We start from the raw sequence: 23144 nt of genomic DNA, 5'->3' as shown, positions 1-23144 counted from the left end.
TGGTACTTTAATTTTAGTGTTTTTTTTGGCTAAAGATCAATCAAGGTTAATGTTTCGAAAAGTAATGTTATTTAAACATCGGAAATATCTTAAAACAATATAATTTTGGTCTTGCATATGTATATGTACTTGGGGAGAGGAGCTGCAGGCACAATTTTCTCAATGAGCTGTAACTATGCTTAAGAGCCTGTGTGCTATGCTAATTCAAATTTCCTGATAAAAATTGGTTTAATATTTTTCCAAGTTTTAAAGTTTGTCCAGTAAAAGTGCCAGTACAAACAATGAGATATATTTATTTATTCATTCTTCTCTTTGAGAAGTCTCCTAAACAAGTGTTTTTTTTTTTTTTTTTTTGATTTGTGTAGTATATCTAATAGTATTTGCAAAAAGAAGTCCTAATATGCTGCTGCTGCTAAGTCACCTCAGTCGTGTCTGACTCTGTGCGACCCCATAGACGGCAGCCCACCAGGCTCCACCATCCCTGGGATTCTCCAGGCAAGAACACTGGAGTGGGTTGCCATTTCCTTCTCCAATGCATGAAAGTAAAAAGTGAAAGTGAAGTCGCTCAGTCGTGTCCGACTCTTAGCAACCCCATGGACTGCAGCCTACCAGGCTCCTCCGTCCATGGGATTTTCCAGGCAAGAGTACTGGAGCGGGGTGCCGCTAGGATACTTTTATTGTGGGAAAAATTATATTTAATTGGATTTCTTATCATTATTATGATTTAATAGCAATTTCACTAGCAATATTTGTGAAAAGCTTTCCTCTTTTACTCATTTTGTTCTACATGCTTTACAGATGCATTTCTTACGTTTTAAAAGTATGTATTAAATATCAATCCTTATTATATTTGATGAATATATTTTAAAAAGCTCTACTGTCTTATTTTAATTACAAATATCTTCATTTGAGAACTGATAGTGTCTATGAGCAGTTGAATATTTTTGGAGAGAGAGAAGATAAACAGCTTAAAAATAAACAATGCCAGTGCAGGGATTGAACCCGAGTCTCCTGCATTGCAGGCAGATGCTTTACCATCTGAGCCACCAGGAAAGCCCAATAAACAACTCAATAATAAATAATTGATTCTCTCATATATAAATGTAGACAAAAATCATAGGTAATTAATTCTTCTCTTTTAAACTTTATTATTATTATTATTTTTTAATTTCAAGATTTTCTTTTTGGAATTCAGGATAATCCTTCATTGCAATCCCCCACAAGATCCATCTTCTTCAGATCTGGAAATCTTGATAACAGAGTTGAAATGCTCAAACACTCAAGATATTTGGGCATGAAATGACATACTGCAAAAGTAATTTCTCTGAGATCTTTTAACATTGTAATTCATATAATTTAAAAATTTTAGTTTGTAATGTCACTATTTGTTTCAGTATAATAAGAATGTTATAAACTTGAGACCATAAGACCCTTAGAAGAAGGCAGACCCTTAGAAGCTCCTTGATATCAGCCTTGGTAATTATTTTTTGGATCTGACACCAAAAACAAAGGCAACAAAAGCAAAAAGAAATAAGTGCACCTATTTGAAGCTAAAGAACCCTGTACAGCAAATAACACTATTAACAAAATGAAAAGGCAATCTACTGAATGGGAGAAAATAATGCAAATCATTTATATGACAGGGAGTTTAATATCCCAAATATATGAAAAATTCACAAAGCTCAACAGCAAAAATCAAAAAATCAGATTAACATATGGATAGAAGGTCTAAATTTTTCCAAAGAAGAAATATAGATGGCCAACAGGTACATGACAAGATGCTCAACATCTCTAATGAGAAACACAAATCAAACCTTCAAAGAGACATCACTTCATACCTGTTAGAATGGTTATTATTAAGAGATAAGGCATAACAAATGGTGAAAATGTAGAAAAAATGAACCCTCATGCACTGTTAGTGTGAATGAAAACTTTTGTAGCCACTGCAGAAAACAGTATGGAGGTTCCCTGCAAATTAAAAGCAGGGCTGTAATATAATTCATCGATTTCACTTCTGGGTATTTTATCTGAAATAAATAAAGACACTGGTTCAAAAGGATGTATTGTTAATAGTGCGGCTATGCTCACTGCAGCATTATTTACAATAGCCATGATATGGAAACAACTTACGTGTACACTGATGAATGAATGTTTAAAGAAGATGTGGTGTGTGTGTGTGTGTGTGTGCGCATACACATGTGTATATGTACACTCATGTAATGGAGTGTTATTCAGACATAAAAGGATAGAAATCTTGCCATTTGTGACAACAGAAATGGAGAGAGGACATCATGCTAAGTGAAATAAGCTGAGAAGGACAAAAACCATGTTCTCACCTTTATACGTTATATCTCAGGAAAAAAAAAGAAACACAACAACAAAAATAACAACAGCAACTCAAGCTCATAGATACAGAGAACGGATTGGTGGTTGCCAGAAGCCTAGTATGATGGGGAGTGGGATAAGTGAGCAAAGAGGTTGAAAGGCACAAGCTTCCAGTGACTACACCTAAAATACTGCATTGCACATTTGAAAGTTGCTGAGAGAGTAGATCTTAAATGTTCTCATCACAAGAAAACAAAAATTTTCTTTGTATGGTGTTGAAGGTTAACTGGACTTATTGTGATGATTGTTTCACAATATCCACAAGCATCAAATTATTGTGTGTATACCTGTAACCAATATAATCTTATATGTCAATTTTACCTCAATTAAAAAATGTAGAGGTTAAAATCTACAACAAAAAATGTTGCAAAATATTTAACATAAGATAAACTGGACGGCTTAGAAAAAAAACCCTTTGAATAATATCTTGATCCCCCAACCAAAAAGCAGTGAAGCACAAGACACTGTACAAAAAGCCAGGCAAACAATCTGGAGAACAGGTATAGTGACAAGGTTTTGATACTGCAGCACAATCTTCCTCTCCATCTTTTCTTGACGTGACAAACATTGGTATTTAATATGAAAAGTCTGGGTCTTGGAGCTGAAAGTGTGTACAGGGTAACAATTCACCAAAACTTGAGATGAGGGCAGGTCACAAGGAATCTAGATGAGATGTAAACTAAGCACTATTTATAATAGGATGCTCAAATCCAAATTCAATTTTCCAGACATGTTCTAACAAGCAAAGAAAATGGCTGAAAGATTACTTTCCTAGAGCTCTTTGATTTTATCTCAACATTCCAGAATCTCATCAGTTTTAAAATCTTACACAAAGCAGTATTACTTCATTGGTAAGAAAATGGAGCAAGAACAAACCCAAAAGAAAAATTCCTCTGTGACTATTCTTTTTACCTAAAATAAACAATACCACTCTTTTCCCCAAGCTCTTACACTTGGAGAAGCTGCACACTTACCAGTGACTCCGTACATCTCAGAAACATCTAATCACAAATGCTGGGCTCCTCTCTTGAAACCACTGGACTATGTTAACCTGAGGGTGGTCTTTCCGCCAAACTTTGAATATTATAGAATTCAGGTTAATGAAAAACATTTTGAAAAAAAAAATGATGTCTATTTATTAGTCATGCAACACTATAGGTTTGTCCACCTCATCACGAAGTCCTTATTTAGTAATGAAGCGCTGATTAACACTGATTAACTGATAGATCACTGATTAAAATGGTTCATTAGGGAAGTAACTTGCATCTTATTAATAAACAACCAAATTATCTTCATCTCACAAACTGTCATTAAATAGTTTAGTCTTGGAAGGAATTGCTCTGTCTTCTTCAAATAGTAATGCTTTATTTCTTAGTATCTCCTTTAACCTCAGAATGCTAGTCTCTTAATTCTTATGAAATAGAATTCTAAAAAAGCTAAATTAGGTTATCTTTGTCCTGAGGCAAAGTTTTCACCATTCTGGGGTAAAATTCCATTAAACAGTGTACTTAAAAACTCCATGTTAAATGTTCAGGTAATATGCAATAGTCTTTTCTTGTAGTAATCTTAATGGCTCAGTCATGTCTGACTCTTTGTGACCCCACAGACAGTAGACTGCCAGGCTCTTCTGTCCCTGGGATTCTCCAAGCAAGAATACTGAAGTGGGTTGCCATTTCCTTCTCCAGAAAATCTTCCCAACCCAGGGACCAAACCCTGGTCTCCTGCTTTGCAAGCCAGGTCTCCTGCATTGGAGGCAGATTCTTTACATCTGAGCTACAGGGAAGTCCCTACAGGCAATAGTCTTTAGCCTCTTTAAATTGTGGTTATGATTGTTATTCTTTCTCCTTCTACCTCTGAAATATGAATATTTCCTCTGGTTCATTTAAGCTCCTTATTGTTTTCTCTTGGAGATCTCAGTTGATACATGCTTTATCTCCACCTAACAACACCCAAATCTTTTCCTCTAGTGCAGCTTCCTTCCCAAATGTCTTCTGTTATCTCTATATCTTCATTATTTGTTATATTTATTAAATATCCTTCTTTCACCCCAAATTCAATATTGGATAGTAACTGTGGTCTGATAAAAGTTCATTATAGAAAATATATAATTTAAAATATTGGACTGGGGTCTTGAATGTGCCCTGACTGTTTGTGTGACCTTCCTTAGGGTCACTGAATACCTCCCTTATCTCTTGTTGTTGTTCTGTCGCTGAGTCGTGTCCTACTCTTTATGACCCCATGGACTGCTGGACACCAGGCTTCCCTGTTCTTCACTATCCCCTGGAGTTTGCTCAAACTCAGATCCATTGAGTTGATGATGCCATCCAAGTATTTAATCCTTTGTTGCCCCCTTCTCCTCCTGCCCTCAATCTTTCCCAGTCTTTCTCTTGACTTCAAAGGAATGATATTTTGATAGAATTTTGTATATTCCTTTACTCTCCAATGTAATGTCACATGATGATTAAAGCCAGCCATCTACCCCCCCGTCCTTTTTGTTTTGATAAATCTTTAATTTAGACTGTAAAGAATCTGCCTGCAATGCAGGAGACCCAGTTTCAATCCCTGCATCAGGAAGATCCTCTGCAAAAGGAAATAGCAACCGCTACAGTATTCTTGCCTATAGAATTCCATGGACAGAGCAGCCTGGTGGGCTACAGTCCATGGGGTCACAGAGTTGGACATGCTTAGCAATTGAACAACAATATCCTCATTCTTCCATTCACCCAGGATTTTGGAGGCATTTTAAAAATGTCCTGATATTTCAAACTCTAAATCCTCAAAGTACATTGGCAATTTGCATTTTATTTTGATTCTTGCACAATAATATTCCTCAAATACATATCTCTCTATTTTCATTGTATTCTCCGTGATCTAGATATTACTTCCCCATTGATGTAATATCAAGAACCAGCCCAACTACTACTGATGTCTATTTTCTATCCTCCCATTCCTTTCCTCTTCTTTATTTAATTGAATTTTCTCGTATTTTCTTCACTTTCTTCCCTTCATCCTTACTCTGTTCCTAAAAGGATATAAGGTGATGTAAAAAGAATTTTTTTTCTCTCCAAATTTTAAGAAACCAGCAAGAATAACAATCAAAAGTAGAGTCCAAAAAACGTGGTCACAAATGAGGTTCAAGATAATAAACAGATACTGCTTTGCTATTAAATATGTGGTCATTTAATAAGCACATGGCAAACGAACAATGCATTCCATTCATTCATTAAGGCATTGGAACAAGTGTTTTACTCTCTGTAAACAAATAATTCTTTAAAGATGTTAGTGTGTCTACAGTTACAAGGTGATAATTGGGAAAACCAGAATTCCACTTGGGTAATATGACTGAGATCAGTGCTCTTTCTCCGAAACACAGCTGCCTCCCTGTACCAGCACTTCCATATTAATGTCCTCCCAACACACTCTTCACTATTTGGTTCATTCCCTGATCACTCACAGTACAACGAGCATCCACGGCCCCTTTGGCTCTAATGTCTACAGCCAGCCTCATTACTCATTCCTTTCTAACACAAATGTCTCCCATCACCGTCACCTATTTACTGTCCTCTGTATGTATTAGTCTAATACCCACATGCAAGTCACTTTCCACTGCCCCCCTTAGACATTCTTAATCATTCGTATTAGAATTATTCTCTTCATTCTTTAAAATTCTGATTAATTTTTGTGTTCGTTTAAAGCTTAGTAATTTTTTTCTGCCATGAAATCAGGAACACTTGCCACCATCAAACAAATGTGTATTTTACATGTTTACCTTTTTCATTGTTTTTCTTCTCCTCATAAGGCTCATAAAGAGAGGATGTTTACATTTGATTCACTAGGGTGTCCCTACCACTTAGAATAGTGCCTGGTACAGAGGAGGAGCTCAAAAAGTATTTGCTGAATAAATTCATAATACTTACTCTCAGTATCACTTACTTAGTATTGACTATATAAAGATATAATTAATCTCATGCTAATTTAGTTATTTAAATTATGAACATGCATATTATGATCTCATCTGGAGTGAAGACCAAGAACCAGAGCTCATTGCCATGCATTCTCAGATTGAGGCCAGTGTTGACCAAGTAATGCAACAAAAATCCTTGGACTGAATAGAAAGAAAAAAATTGGATATTGTTTTTTGTATTATAACTGTATGTAGTGTTATATATCCAGCATGGCATATCTTTCACAGTTTTATTCAAATAAATTATATTTCTAATGATTTAGATTATAATTTTGAATGTAATTCTTTGCATTTTATTCATTTTCTATGGACAGTAGCTTTTAACATTTGACTTTGGTGGCTTAACCAACTGGTTCTTATTTTGGTCGGGTAATTAAACAGTCTGCAAAATAATAATTAAATTATTTCGGCATTAGTTGTGGTAAAATTTTGCAAGAGAATAATTTTGTGGAAGTGTGATTTTAGTGATCAGAAACTCATCATAACTTATCTGCTCAGATATTTAGATATTTTTCATATATGCACTTGTTTTAAAACAAGCAACACCTCTTTGGATTACATATAATTAGTGCTCTTTCACTATGTCACTTTGAAACAAGTCAGATTTTAAAAAAATAATGCATACATCTTTACAAGACTGAAAATACACTACCTGTTTGTTATTAATATTCTTCATTGTGATGTTATTTAAAGAGGATAAATACACATAGAACTCACTCTAACTTCTCTATAAAAATTATTACCTGGAGCTAAATAAATGGATAGAACCAAAAGATGATGAAGGAATTTTCAATTTCTAATTAGTTAATAGATTTCAAAGTAGGTGGCAAATAAAATCCATTAGTAGGCATTCTTATCAGTGAACATATCTGTAGGGTGTCTTCCACATCATAGTCTGTCAATAAATGAAGAGGGCTGAAAACTTTCATTAAATGGAAAATAAACACTTTAAAAAGGATGCTTATATAGGTTATTTTCAAGGATGAACACAGTAGGAAATAAAAATACCAAAGCTGAGACTCATTTGCTGCAAGAACCTCAACTACATCTTCTATCACAAGCAAAAATCTGCAAGTTCAGTTTGATATAAAGGATTTCATTCTTGGCATCCCAGGGGGAAAAAATAGTTTACTAAATAATCTCTTGCAAAGAACTCAGATATATTATTCTATAATAAATATGAATGACAATATAAATGCAACATATATACAATGAACACCATATAAAAGACTAATATTTTAAAATTCAATAATTAAATTAGTGCAATTCCTTTGTACCAGAAGTTGCAAAGCCTTCTCCCTAGCCTCATTATATTGATTCAGATTTCTCACAGATTCATCATAAAGGTTCGTCCACAAATCATGTCAGTAATTCAATTATAAGTGCGATTGTACAGCTCACAATTTGAATCCAAAGTGTGATACTGAGACAAGAGAGCTAATAATATGCTTTCTCAACATGTGCACAAATCACGACTTTGTTACTTGAAATAGGTAGTTCAGTTCAGTCACTTGGTTGTGTCCGATTCTTTGCAACCCCATGGTCTGCAGCACGCCAGGCTTCCCTGTCCATCACCATCTCCCAGAGCTTGCTCAAACTCACGTCCGTCAAGTCAGTGATGCCATCCAGCCACATAGATGTATATTATGTAAATGTTATGTTAACATATAGCTATACAAAATATATAATAAACATAGGAGGTATGGCAAATATAATATATAAAATTTACGTACATAAATTTTACATATATGTGTATACACACATGCTGCTGCTGCTCAGTCGCTCAGTTACGTCTGACTCTTTGTGACCCTTTGGACTATAGTCCACCAGGCTCCTCTGTCCATGGGATTCTTCAGCAATAAATGCTGGAGTGCGTGGCCATTTACCCCTCCAGGGGATCTTCCCAACTCAGGAATCAAACTTCACGTCTCTTGTGCCTCTGGCATTGCAGGCAGATTGTTTACCCAGAGAGCTATCAGGGATATATATATGTATATATATATATATATATATATATATATATATATACACACACACACATACACACACATAAAAAAAAATCTATTATTTAGTACCAGAAGTTTATCTTTCAGGTACCAAATAGGATATCTTAACCATAACTTTATGGTAGTCTGAAACTCTTCTTTTATGATGTGCATTAAAAATTTTTTTAAATTTTATATTGGAGTATATTTAATTTACAATGTTGTATTAGTTTCAGCATAATACCCTAAATCACAGCAAAGTTATTCAGTTATATATATTCATACTATCTATTCTTTTTCAGATTCTTTTCCCGTATGGGATATTAGAGTATTGAGTATAGCTCCCTATGCTATAAAGCCCTTCTAATGACTAAATGCTGTCAGGAAATCTAGCATATGATTTTGTTCATTTACATTTTCCTATTGTGTACTTTTAAAGGGCGAATATGCCAACCATTTTAGCTGGCATCTTGGAGAGGTTGAGGTGCATTCTTTTGGAAGATGTAGCTGTTCTTTAATTTACAGTTTCTAAAATGTTTCATTTTTATCCATGTTTTCTGACAAAGTTCTATCCATTTTAAAGCAAAATCCAAGAAATCTTATTTTCAAAAACTTGAAAGGGAAGAGTTGGCTAAAATATATTTCTCTTATGGATCTCCATGTCACAGAATTTACCTCACTGTTTAGAGAATATTTTTTTACTCATCTAGATATCTTGAATCCTAGTGCAAGAATAGGGACTCATTTCTGTTCCACCTGGTGTTCATGAAGAAGGTAGAGGAGAATTTTAATAGGGGAAAATATATTTGTGTGTGTGTGTATGTACCTACACACACATGCACACATACACAAGTACCCACATACGTGGGCATGCAGAAAACAAGCAGACCAATACCCTGATGATTGGAATTAAAATTCCAGAAGAAATAATAACATAGAAGAATTTAATAGAGAATTGAGATAAGGGAAATTATAGACAGTAAATAATCAAAAGGAGACGAGAAGAAAGATTTCAAAAGAAACTTCAAAGACTAATTAAAATCACCCAGATACCAAGAAACCAGACCTTCAAGCAGAACCGTGTAATGCATTAAGGACACAGACAGTTAGAGGAAGAAGACTAGATGTAATCTTAGTACAAAAGAAACAAGCCTCAATATACAGAAGGAAATTGATTCCACATCAAGGGAGGGACTAGGGTTCCTTCTTTGGCCGGTAAGTGGAAAAGATACACAGAGAGGGACTTCAATTTAGAACAACAGTGGCTATGTTTGGAGATGTGCAAGACCCAAGTCTGAAGATGTTTGACCAAGAAATGAATTGAGAAAATATTAGATTTTTGGAAGCAAAATATCTCTAAAAACGTATGAAAGAGAAAAACCGTTTAACCTGCTTACACATTCCAGCACACCAAAAGATGTGTCTGTTAGGGCAGATTTTCCATTATGTCTTAGGAAACAAAGACAGGATTGCAGAGAACAGAAAATGACCCCACAGGCCAAATATTTAGATTCAGTCCGGAAGACCTGAAGGATGCTTATTTAGATATAACTGTCAACAGCTTGGAACACACTTACATACACACACACACACACACAGACATGAAAGTAGGCCAGTAGAATTAAGAAATTTCATGAGTAAGAAATAATAGAGGTTTGTATCATTTTGATCATGTTATAATAATAACTAAAATTACTATCTCAAAAGCTATGAACCGTGTGTATATAGATAGATAGATAGATAGATATAGATATATATAAAAAGAAAGAAAAAACATAGATGCTTAGCTCTCCTTTCAAGATGTCCTGGTGGCAGGATATACTTAAAATAATATAAAGAAGGCACTCAAGGGAAGAAGTAAAACCAGAGGCTTTACAAAGAAAGGTAGATATTCCCAGCTGTAGAAATGTTCAGTGAAACATGTAGTTGGAAAAAATAATCAAAGGTGAAGTGGAGCAGAAACAACAAAAATGCAAGTGCCAAGGAAAGATGTTTATATTGACGGAGATACGAAAAGAAGAAAGAAGGCAGTTAAACTAAAGCTCTAAATTCTGAAGTTTATTTTCTCATTCACCTATCATTTATCATGAGCCTACTGTGTGTTGCATACTATAATATGAAGTTTTGAACATGAATAGACTATAGTTCCAGTTCTCAAAATGTTCACAATATTTTGGGATTATCTTCCCAAAGACTATAATCAGAAGGCAGTATTTATCATCATTGATCCTCATTGGAGGGAATCAGGTCTCATCATCTTTTAATGTTCTTCCCCTGTAGTACTCTGCTAGTGAGCACATATAAAGAATTCCTAGAGGCTTTATAGTCTGCTTATTAAAAAGAGCATATGCTCTAACCGTAGACTAATGAGGATTATTTCTGGCAGAGTTAAATGAATTTTTATTAAAGTGTGAGCTCATAGTAAGTATTTAGAAAATGCTAGCTATTTTTATGTTTCTTTAATTCTCAGAACAACCATAGCAGGTAGGCAGTATTATTATCCCCATCCTAAAGAAAGGATAGATAACATGAAGGCAGATTAAGAAATCTTATCATCATTACAAAGCAAAGCCAATAATTGGCAGAACCAGTACTCAAATCCAAGGGCTATGCTATGCTATGCTAAATCACTTCAGTCGTGTCCAACTCTGTGTGACCCCATAGATGGCAGCCCACCAGGCTTCCCCGTCCCTGGGATTCTCCAGGCAAGAACATTGGAGTGGGTTGCCATTTCCTTATCCAATGTATGAAAGTGAAAAGTGAAAGTGAAGTCGCTCAGTCGTGTCAGACTCTTAGCGACCCCATGGACTGCAGCCTACCAGGCTCCTCCGTCCATGGGATTTTCCAGGCAAGAAGTACTGGAGTGGGGTGCCATTGCCTTCTCCGAATCCAAGGGCTGTCTGACCTCAAAACCTGAACTTTAACATCATACTGTAGTTGTTTTTCAAAGTAGTTTATACAAAAATTTGACCTCAAGGCACAAAGTCCTCAACAGATATTAGCTGCTACTACTGTTAATATAAAATCCTGTTAAGTTATTGATGACACGATTTCTCAGACAGTGTGGGAGATCGGGGTTCGATCCCTGTGTCAGTAAGATCCCCTGGAGAAGGAAATGTCAACCCACTCCAGTATTCTTGCCTGGCGAATCCCATGGACGGAGTAGCCTAGCAGGCTACAGTCCATGGGGTCGCAAAGAGTTGGACCCGACTGAGCCACTTCACTTCATTGTTAGACACAGCCTACTGTCAAGACTGGCCTTCTTTTGGTACCATACACATACTACGTTCGGTTCTACCTGAAGACTTTGTGCTTACAGTTCCCACCAACAAGAATGCTTCTTGTAAATACTGATCTTCACATGGGTGAACCTCTCCTGAGATTTAGGTCTAAACTCAAATTGTCCCTTCTGAAATGCTTCTCCTGAGCACCCACCCTAGTACCACACAAGCCCACCTCCCGTGCAGTCCCTTGACATTAGCCATACAGCTCTGAGCACTCATCACTCTCTCATTTGTTCATTTTTAATGTCTTCCCAAGAATATGTCACCACCACTCTTGTTTACCTCTGCATCCATACAAGATAGGACCGCAGCAAATATTTCCTGAATGAATAAAGTGACTAGGACATTTCCTTATTTCTAGAATGTGCCCCCCAGGTGTTATTTTATCACTCTGCTTGACCACCCATATAAAATTAATGTAAAATCCACAGTTCAAGTGAATACATAATTTTTCTAGAGCTTCCTATCTAGCTCCCTTAATTTGTCCTTTTCAATATTAAGGATGATCCTCTTATATGACTTAGCTGAAATGACTGTATCTGCTCTATTTAACATAGTCCTTCTAGTCATTAACTTCTGGAAGTTCTTAAAAGCACTTATAAATTTGTTTTAGGTGGTCAGGTTAAATAAAAACCTATAAAGATGTATAAATATGGTACTGGACAAATATGTGTTTAATACTTCGGAACACACACACAACATTTAATAATTAAGCAAACCTAGAATACAAAGCAAAACTACAATAATTTATGAAATGTATAAAAGGATAAGGCTTTTTGTTTGTTTTGTGTGTGATTTCTCCTCCCTCCTCTCTTCTCTGCCTCCAACCACCCTTCCTTTTCTCCTTCTTCTTTGTCTTGGTTAGGTAGAAAGAAAAAAAAGAGATATTTTTCTATCTGGTGGAATCTCCTTGCTCCAGAAAATGTGCTCAACTTAATCAGATGAAAGCTAATAGCCTCCTATTAGCTTTTCTATTAATAGCTCCTATTAGCTCCTAATAGCTCCTATTCCCCATTGAGAATTCTTCCAAAATAAATAGAACTCAACTGTAACTATGGCATCACCTTTATCAAGTAGGTGAAAATTTATACAAATATTACTAATATTTATTATTTAGTTGTATCTTTAAAGATATTTTTCCATCCCTGATGGCTCAGTTGGTAAAGAATCTGCCTGCAATAAAGAAGACCCAAGTTTGATCCCTGGGCTGGGAAGATCCTCTGGAGGAGGAAATGGCAATCCACTCCAGTATTCTTGCCTGGAGAATTCCATGGATGGGCTACAGTCTGCGGGGCTGCAAACAGTCGGACACCATTGAGTGACAAACACTTTCACTTTCTTTCACTTTCAAGATATTATAAAATTATCTCTAGTAGAATACTCTATGCCCTTATTTGTGAAATGAGATTTAAAAAAGACCTCTACATTTGAGTATTTTTCCATGGTCTTGAAATTTATTCTCTGTAAACACCACAGAAAACTGTTGCCCAGATACATTTCCATAAATCATAGACATCTGTGTTCTGCTTCTCAACTGGCCTCAGATATAATATGTCCTTGTCCTTCACACATGTGGCACATGCCTAAATATTTACTAAGCTAAGATAAATAGTGTCCAAATCACTATTACAGGCATTTGCTTTACCATCAGCACTCGTCATCCCCAAGAAAAAAATATTATTAAAGTCAAAAGAAACAATTCCGAGGGTAGTACCTGCTGTGGTTTTAACCATACCATTATGAGCCCCAATATTCTGGTAGGTCAGGTATTTTAATAATGGTAGATTTTAACAGAGATTTGCAAAACAAACTAGTAGATACTCAGAATAATTTTTCCTATTATATATTTGTGTTAGACTATTGGAAAAATGCTTACAAATAATCCTGAGAGCTAGTGGCTTTTTTTTTTTTTATTTTACAAATAAGGAAATTGTGTCTTGGAAAAATGATTAGCTTTACCAGAGCTGATTAGTTAGCAGAATAGAAATCCTAGTGAAAATAAATTCACTAGAAGGTCTGGTAAGTTAGCTTAAGGACATTAGTTTTATTTTAAGTAGATTGGCATTGGACTGCCATGAGTGATTTAGTATGGATATATTTTATATTGCTACTCATATTTAATAAAGCTGTAATAAATTTTAATGAAACTCATTTGCTGTAGGGTCAAAAAATGGCTTAAAACACAATCAGAACATGATATATAGAAATGAATAATATAGATCTTTCAGGTATAGAAAGTCATTTTAATGATAATAACCCATCTATAGCTTTATCCTAAATTTCAATGTACTGAATATATAATCTTATGATACAGCATATTTATAGGAATTTACCTTATATTTAGAAATCCTAGGAAAGTTCAATAGCCTTTATTAGTGTCATTTACAAAACTAACTGAAGAGCAATTATTACCAAAATGCAAGTATTTTAAATTTAACATAAACTTTAAGTTGAAAAATACGACTTTACAGTCTACTCTGACAACTTTGTTTAGAATAAAATCTATTACTGTTAAATTATAAGGTGAAAGTTACTAGAATTTATATAAATAAAATAAAAGATGTTCCTACCGAATTCTACAGTAGTTTAATGTTTTTCTATTTGCCTCAGTTGTAAGGGAAGACAGATTGGCAAAGGATAAAAGTTTACTGCTAAAGCTGTGTTTAAAAATGTTATGTACAATTTTAATTAATAAATATCTGCTGCTGCTGCTGCTAAGTCGCTTTAGTCGTGTCCGACTCTATGCAACCCCATGGACAGCAGCCCACAAGGCTCCCCTGTCCCTGGGATTCTCCAGGCAAGAACACTGGAGTGGGTTGTCATTTCCTTCTCCAATGCATGAAAGTGAAAAGTGAAAGTGAAGTCTCTCAGTCGTGTCCAACTCCCAGAGACCCATGGACTTCAGCCCACCAGGTCCTCCATCCATGGGATTTTCCGGGCAAGAGTACTAGAGTGGGGTGCCATTGACAGTAGCATAGTTTACAATAGTGAAAAACAAGAAGCAATACAGACATCCACCAACAGAAAAAAATTAGATAAGTAAAATATAGTATATTCACACATTGGAAAAAAGATAATCTTTTCAACATTGGTTCTTGGAAAACTGAACATCCACTTGTAAAACAATAAGATCGAAAAGTTCCTCACATCATATACAAATACAAATGCAAAATGGGATAAATACCTAAATGTAAGAACTGAAAATCTAAAACTTGTGGAAGATAACATAGGCAGAACACCCTTTGACCTAAATTGTAGTAATATTTTCCTGGATCAGTCTCCTAAGGCAAAAGAAATAAAAGCAAAAACAAACAAATGGAACCTAATTAAACTTAAAAGCTTTTGTACAGCAAAGGAAACCATAGATGAAATGAAAATACAACTTGTGGAATGGGAGAAAATATTTGCAAATTTGGACTTTGCCGGTGGGATAGTGATAAAGAATTTGCCTGTTAATTCAGGAGACACAGAAGATGCATGTTCATTCCCTGGGTTGGTAAGATCCCCTGGAGTAGGAAATGGCAACTCATTCCAGTATTCTTGCCCGGAAAATTCCATGACTGAGGAGCCTTGAGGGCTACCACCCATGGGGTCACAAAGAGTCAGATATGACTGAGCACACATGCATGTATCCAAAATATATAAACAGCTCAGTATAGAAAAATTCCAATCAAAAAATGGGAAGATTTCAATAGGTTTTTTTTCCAAAGAAGACATGCGGATGCCTAACAGGCACATGAGATGATGCTCAGCAACACTATTAGAGAAATGCAAATTATCCACAATGAGGTTTCATTCCACACCCATCATAACTGATATCATCAAAAATCTACAAATAACAAATGTTGAGCAGGATATGGGGAAAAAGGAACCCTGGTATGCTGTTGATGGGAATGTAAATTGGTGTAGCTGCTTTGTAAAACAGTATGGAGATTCCTTAAAAAACTAAAAATGGAATTATTATATGACCCAGAACTACTGCTCCTGTGCATATGTATAAGGAAGAAATAAAAATATTAATTTGAAAAGATACATGCACTTTAATACCAGCATGATATATAATAGCAAAGACATGGGAGCAACCCAAGTGCCCATCAACAGAGGAATAGATAAAGTAGATGAGATATACATGTATACACACATATACCCAGTGGAATACTACTCAGCCATAAAATAGAATGAAATAATGCCATTTGTAACAACATGGGTTGATCTAGAAGATATTATGCTTAGTGAAATAAATCAGAGAAAAATGAAGATTATATATCACTTATATGTGGAATCTAAAAAGTAATACAAATGAAGGTATACACAAAATAGAAACAGCTTCACTGATAGAGAAAGCAACTTTGTTACCAAAGGAAAGAGGGGAGGGAGGAGAAACAAGTGTGTGGTATGGAATTAATAGATACAAACTACTATATATAAAATAGATAAGATATACTATAGCATGTATAGTATAGAACAAAGACATACTATATAGCACAGGGAATTACACCATTGTAATAGCCTGTAATAGAACATAATCTGCAAAAATACCTAATCACTAACGTGTACACCAACACTGACACAATATTGTAAATCAACTATACTTCAATAAAACTATAATACATTCATACAATGGAAATTCATACAGCAATGAGAATAAATGAACTACAATATGCAACAAGAGGAATGAATCTCACAGTTACTATAAATTGAGCAAAAGAAGCTAAATATTGAAAACTATATACAGCATGATTTTTCAGATGAGAAATACAAAAGAACGTAGAACTAATCTATTAGACGTCATAATAGTGTGACCTTTTAGGGGTTTGCAATGACTGGAAGTGTCGATGATTAGTGCTTCAGGGATACAGGTAATACTTTATCTCTATGCTAATGATAGAGACATGTTTTATACAAAATTATCAAACTGCACAGATAAAACTTGTGCACATTTCTCTGTAATATATTTTAATTAAAAATGTTTTATTTTTAAACCCTCATCCTGTTTAAATATCATAACAAGATTTCAGGGTCATTCAAGTTATTAGAGCCAAAAAGGAGACCTAACCCAGGGAGAGACAGAACCAGAAGAGAGAAATATCTCTGAAACAAATAAAGAGAAGACATTAAAGAACAAAGATAATAATAAGTGTATAATGATATAAAACTCTGAGAAGAGATCAGGTAGAATACAAATTAGAAAAGCAAAATATGGGCTGCCCAGGTGGTGCTAGTGGTAAAGAATCTGCCTGCCAATGCAGAAGTCTCAGGAGATGTGGGCTCAGTCCTTAGGTCAGGAAGATGCCCTGCAGTAGGAAATGGCAAGCTGCTCCAGCATTCTTGCCTGGAAAATTCCATGCGCAAAGGAACCGGGCAGGCTACAGTCCATGGTATGGCAAGAGTTGGCCACAACTTAGCGACTAAAACAACAACAACAAGAACATTGGACAGAGTTTGGACATTATGTATTCTTTGGACTGTTTCTGTGGCTCCTTAAAAGATAAAGGTAGATTAGAAAGAGATGAAAAAATGGAGGCAAGATTTGGTGATAAACATGAAGAAGAGTGATCTTGTGGAAGTTGAGGAATTAGTAGAACAGAGGCATTGTCGAGACTGTACTACCACAATATTACTTACACAGAGTACTCACTATATTTGACAGCTACTATGTTTTCAACTTCCTAGAACACTTTACTTTGGAAGGAGTTCCTTCCACACTCCCTTAGTCATTTAAAAAAATTTTCTGGAATGTTCTCATCTATTTTTTATCTCTTCCCCTGCAAACCCCATACCTAAATGACAGCATGTGACCCAAGCTAATACCGTTGATATTCTTCCTATTGGAAATGTGGATCTTGGGATTGGGTATTCCTTATTGCCATCATCCTATTGATGGGATAAAATGATAAAGAAACTTTAAAGATAAATAACAAAATATTAATAATGTTTACTGTTGAGTTAGTATTTCTAGAAATTGTATCTCTAGTTACAGTCTATGTGCTACTTACAATTTAAAAATTAAAAGAAATTAGAATAAATATAAATTCATACTTATAGGAATGTAAATTTTTACATATGGGCATATTTTGGACATAATTTGATAACATCAGAAATTTGAGAGATAGGAAAATGGGATAATGTTTTTGTTTTTAGTTTTATATTTATTTAGTGTTATGTTGCCTTTATATGTTTAAATTTTTGATGGGAAAATGAAAATATTCAAAAGAATAGAATTTAAGAAAATTTAAATATGTAAGTAAACAATTTCAAGTACTCTTAACATTGTAAAAGATTTTATGGCACATGGTGACTGCAGTCATGAAATTAAAAAACGCTTACTCCTTGGAAGAAAAGTTATGACCAACCTAGACAGCATATTAAAAAGCAGAGACATTACTTTGCCAACAAAGGTCCATCTAGTCAAGGCTATGGTTTTTCCAGTAGTCATGTATGGATGTGAGAGTTGGACTATAAAGAAAGCTGAGTGCAGAAGAATTGATGCTTTTGAACTGTGATGTTGGAGAAGACTCTTGAGAGTCCCTTGGACTGAAGTCCATTATAAAGGAAATCAGTCCTGAATATTCATTGGAAGGACTGATGTTGAAGCTAAGGCTCCAATACTTTGGCCACCTGATGAGAAGAACTGACTCATTGGAAAAGACCCTGATGCTGGGAAAGATTGAAGGTAGGAGAAGGGGATGACAGAGGATGAGATGGTTGGATGGTATCACCGACTCAATGGACATGAGTTTGGGTGGCCTCTGGGAGTTGGTGATGGATAGGGAGGCCTGGCATCCTGCACTCGATGGGGTCTCAAAGAATCGGACATGACTGAGCGACTCAACTGAACTGATGACACATCAGAGTTCTGAACACTTATGTTACTTTCATTATTAGGTCTTATTTTAGAAACTAGCTCTAATTCAGTTACTCATCTTTTATAATTTTTGTTTGAATATTTTGTTTAAAAACTTATTTTTACCAGGTAGTTTTTTTTTTTTTTTCCATTAAGGAGAACAATACAATCCCTGGTTTCAAACACTTTAATTATATTTTAAACATAAACAGTTACGTGTACTAGTTCATTGGTGTAATCCACATCTCTCATCATTTAAACTACTCTACAAGGCACATTTCTGGAAAGTTTTTTTAATCACACTATGGAAAGGTGGGTTGTTGCCCTTTACTCCTCAAATAATAATAATGGTAATGAGAGATTATGATGCTAGTAAGAGGACCTTTCATTTGATGAGCCTTTTTTGTACATTTATGTAGTTTATCTAAAGTAATGCTATAACAACTCTTTTAGGTAGGCGATATTGCTATTATTCCCATTTAACTAAAAAGGGAACTAAATAAATATGACTTGTCCAAAGTTACTCATGTAGTAACTGTTAGAACTAGAAAGAACCTGGTACTATTTCCATGAGATTGTGTACTTTTTATTTTGTATGTTATAATTTTAATCTATTATTTAAAGCTACCATTAAGAAATAGCTTCAATTCAGTAATGAACATTTTGGTTTTGATTTTATTATCTACAAATCTATTTCAGTTCAGTTGCTCAGTCATGTCCAACTCTTTGTGACCCCATGAACTGCAGCATGCCAGGCCTCCCTGTCCATCACCAACTCCCAGAGTTCATCCAAACCCATGTCCACTGAGTCGGTGATGCCATCCAACCATCTCATCCTCTGTCGTCCCCTTCTCCTCCTGCCCTCAATTTTCCCCAGCATCAGGGTCTTTTCAAATGAGTCAGTTCTTCTCATCAGGTGGCCAAAGTATTGGAGCCTCAGCTTCAACATCAGTCCTTCCAATGAACACCCAGGGTTGATCTCCTTTAGAATGGACTGGTTGGATCTCCTTGCAGTCCAAGGGACTCTCAAAAGTCTTCTCTAACACCACAGTTCAAAAGCATCAATTCTTCTGTGCTCAGCTTTCCTTATAGTTCAACTCTTACATCCATACATAACCACTGGAAAAACCATAGCCTTGACTAGATGGAACTTTGTTGGCAAAGTAACGTCTCTGCTTTTTAATATGCTGTCTAGGTTGGTCATAACTTTTCTTCCAAGGAGTAAGCGTCTTTTTTTTTTCATGGCTGCAGTCACCATCTGCAGTGATTTTGGAGCCCTCCCTCTCCAAATAAAGTCATATCTATTTACATTGTTATTATTTTTAAATAGTGATATATTTAATTTGGGAATAATATATATAATATTGTATTATACACATTATGTTTTTAGCTTAGTATATAATATATATAATAGTTTTAGCCTGAAAGGCTTAATTGCACTTATGGCCTTATAAACAAAGGATATTTTAAAGAAAGGTAAAAACAGGACATTTGCAAATTTGATTTTTCTTAAATTTGACATATATTTTAAATGAGTGTATTTATTTATCTATTCTTATGTAAATATTACCATTGAGTCCATTTATTCCTTATTTTATCTTCTCACTTTAAACAAAATAATACTAAAAAATAATAATATTTTCAGGGTATGGTCATGATTACAATATCTTTTAGCCAGAATCACCCAACTAAGCTACTCCCATATTCATCACCCTCAAAAAATATGTACAAATATGTTACTACATTTTAAATATTTATCTCCAATATTTTTCTGGTGTGTATTTCACAGCATAGAAAGTTCATAGTAAACCATAACTCACCATGCAAGTACAGATTTGTTTTAGAACAGTAAATGAAAATCACCTTTCATTTCTGTTAGTTAACTAATCAATCTGTGACTACATCTACACATATTCAAATATATCTCCATGACTTCTACTTAGAAAGTGCTCGTCAATGATGAAATTTTACTTTACATATAGAGATACCAGATTGACTAGAAAAAAGATTGAATAAGGGGCTCTTTCTAAATATACAACACATACAATTCAGTTTATTAAGATCCAGCTCTCTTATGCTATGCTATGCTAAGTCACTTCAGTCGTGTCCGACTCTGTGCGACCCCAGAGACGGCAGCCCACCAGGCTCCCCCATCCCTTGGATTCTCCAGGCAAGGACACTGGGGTGGGTTGCCATTTACTTCTCCAATGCATGAAAGTGAAAAGTGAAAGGGAAGTCGCTCAGTCATGTCCGACTCTTAGCGACCCCATGGATTGCAGCCTAACAGGCTCCTTCGTCCATGGGATTTTCCAAGCAAGAGTACTGGAGTGGGGTGCCATTGCCTTCTCCGAGCTCTCTTAGCTATGTTCTATTCAAAAATGATGCCATCAAGATTTGTAACCCAAGTGTATTGAGGACCAACAGATTCAGAGCAGGAACAGGAAAATGAGGAGCAATTTGTTGAGAGTTGATGTTTTTACTGCTTTTGGAAACATTTCACTCAAACGTTAGAAATAAATGTTATTATATTAGCAGTGCTGTTCCCTCATAGCTCAGTTGGTAAAGAATCTGCCTGCAATGCAGGAAACCCACGTTCAATTCCTGGGTGGGGAAGATCCCCTGGAGAAAGAAATGGCAACCTACTCCAGTATTCTTGCCTGGAGATTCCCATGGACCAAGGAACCTGGCAGGCTATAGTCCATGCAGTTGCAAGAGTTAGACACGACTTAGCGACTAAACCACACCACCAGAAAGTCAATGTCATAGCAGTAGTGTTTGAGCCAGCACTGCACATTATTTGGACCTAAAAATGTACATTGCAACCCCCTCATCAATGTTTTTGGCTTCATAGCAAATTCCTGTGCTAGTCTTGAAGCTCAATATTGGCCATTTCCCATCTTACTGGAAATCTTAGTTACCAAGAACAGCTTCAGGATACTGATGAAATTTAGGGGAAACTCTCTTAAGGAGCCATCATCATCTTTATACACCACGCTACATTAATCTTCAGAATGGGTGGATATTTTGATTGTGCAGTTTGAGCTCAATTCCTAATTCTAGTGGAATTCGTACATCAATATATTTTTTAAAACCATAAGTTATAACCAGTTAATAAAATAAAGATTCCATCTTAGTTTTAACTTTTTTATAGTCCTAGAAAATACAGAAATATCAATAGTTTATATGTAGCTAGATGAGTTATATACTATTTAGGCTGTGTTCTGAATTACCTTTTCAATTTATATAGCTAGGAGAGTTGTGTTACATGGGAGCTACGGTGGAATCAAAAGATTCTCCACGGACTTGCTATTTTTTGTGTGTGGGCCCTCCCTTGACTTAATAGATGGCATTCCTTTTTCTTGACATTCTATTTCTTAAATCACATTTGCTGTCCTCTAAATTGGATGGAAAAATCAAGTTTCATTCTGTGTTATGCTCTTTGTCCTTTTTCACTTATACACTCTACATTGATTTTAGTAAGGTACTCGCCACAGCTTATGAACTCAGGCAGCTTCTTTGTAAAAAAGAAAATGAGTTCACTTGTAAGTCTGTTTTTTCCCCAAGTCCTTTGCAAACTAATTACTGCATGTGCAGTACAATAGCAAGGGGAACAGAGCTCAGCAGAAGGTTAGGGAAGGCAATCAGACAGCATGCCACTGTCTGCACAACATCCTGTGAGCCAGGGATGCTGCCTTATCTTGTGTTGATTACCCCTGTAGACAGCATGTAGCCACCAGCCATTAACTCCTTGAAGGACTCCACGTGTAATTTGGAGTTGCCAGTGCAGTCTGCTCCTTCATATAATGGCATCCTAGATCATTAAACGGTAATTTATATTGTCCTGCTTGCAAAAAAAAAAAAAAGAAGAGGCCATTTCCATGTTCCTTCTAAAGAGAAAAGAGTAATTTGTAGACATATAGACAATAGAGGACCTGGGCTATTCAAAACTACCCGCAAGCTGAGTGCACAGAGAAATGAATGTCTTGCATTTAAGGGTCCATGACTCTTTGTGCCTTTTGATGCCAAGCGAACTCTAGCCATGCTCTAATGAGGAGCTTTCCTCCTAACCTATGTGAAGCCACTGACATTTGGCATGTTGGGCAGATAGATCAAAAGTGGCCTACAAGCAAGTATAAATGTTTAACACCCAGGTGTTCGACTTGACATTTTCTTGCTATCTAGCAGCTGCCTGATTATTTAAGGATTACCAACAGTCACTGAACATGGAGAAAGGTCCACCTGTACTAATCATGTGCTATAAAAGGATCAGTGTTCAACTCAGTTTCTTTTGATTATCGTGGTTAAACTTTCTCTTAGGTCCCCTAGCTTGCCAGAGGAAAAAGACTCACTGAACTGTGCTGTATCAAAGCTCCTGCTATGGAGATATTAATGGATGCTTTTGTGTCCCCAATAATAGATGTTTTTCTCTTTAAGAAGCTCAGATAATACTAAAACATATTTCACTTTAGAGATATGCTATATGATTTCTATTGTTATAAAATTATACCTGAAGTGGATTTAATATAAAGAAATAACTGGCAAGTCAAGTTGCTGCAATTTCATATTCTAATTTTTTGTTATCAAAATAATACTAAATTGGTATTAGAAGACAGTGGGCTCTGTTCTAGTCCAAGTCCTATCTCTGATGCTATTAAATATATGATATTGGACAAATTAACTTC

Source organism: Bos mutus, chromosome 1, assembly GCF_027580195.1.
Source record: "Bos mutus isolate GX-2022 chromosome 1, NWIPB_WYAK_1.1, whole genome shotgun sequence".
In the NCBI taxonomy this organism is placed as follows: Eukaryota; Metazoa; Chordata; class Mammalia; order Artiodactyla; family Bovidae; genus Bos; species Bos mutus.
The sequence above is the reverse complement of the archived record's forward strand: the minus strand, read 5'-3'. Positions refer to the sequence as shown.